Raw genomic sequence first — 673 nt, 5'->3', positions numbered from 1 at the left:
GCAATATTAGAAAATTAAAGAATCTGAAAATCCTGCAATAAAACACCTGTAAAACTTTGAGTTATCAAATAATTCCAAAACACATTTGCCATCTGAGCCTATTTTGCCCTCCCACTCCAGTCCTTGACCCTATTTCTCAGAAGGAAAATCCCTCAATGTTGACTATTACCTAACATACCCTATAGCATTATGGTGACCACAGTTTAATTTTTTTCACAAAATTTCTGGATGGCATCTTGACCAAAAGCTAAGGATAAGTCTAGTAGAAAATCAATCAATCAGTTAAGATGTATTGTATTTTTGTAACCAGAGTTACTGGATGCAGGGATGGAAAGTGGAGACAGCAATTCAAGAAAACACAGTCTTATCCTCACAATTTAGTGGGAAATTAAAAAATATCCAGTGAAAAAGTTTATTCACAATTCAAGACGTGTCATTGGACTATAGAAGAAATGGGTACATACAAAGACCAAAGCAAGGATGTGTTCTTTGAATGAAGAAGAACAAGAAGTGTAGATTAACTTTCAAACTCCTTGGAAAGACTGGACTTTTGCTGGGCCAAAAGTATGAGAAATAATTGAATAGGCAAGAACAAAAAAGAGAAAGTATTACCAGAAGGAGAAAATACATGAGGAAGAAGAGAAAGATAAGGTCAAAGTGTGTTTAGAAGCCA

The sequence above is a fragment of the Crocuta crocuta genome, unplaced genomic scaffold (assembly GCF_008692635.1).
Source record: "Crocuta crocuta isolate KB4526 unplaced genomic scaffold, BGI_CrCroc_1.0 scaffold1391, whole genome shotgun sequence".
Lineage (NCBI taxonomy): Eukaryota > Metazoa > Chordata > Mammalia > Carnivora > Hyaenidae > Crocuta > Crocuta crocuta.
This window is presented reverse-complemented; position numbering follows the sequence as displayed.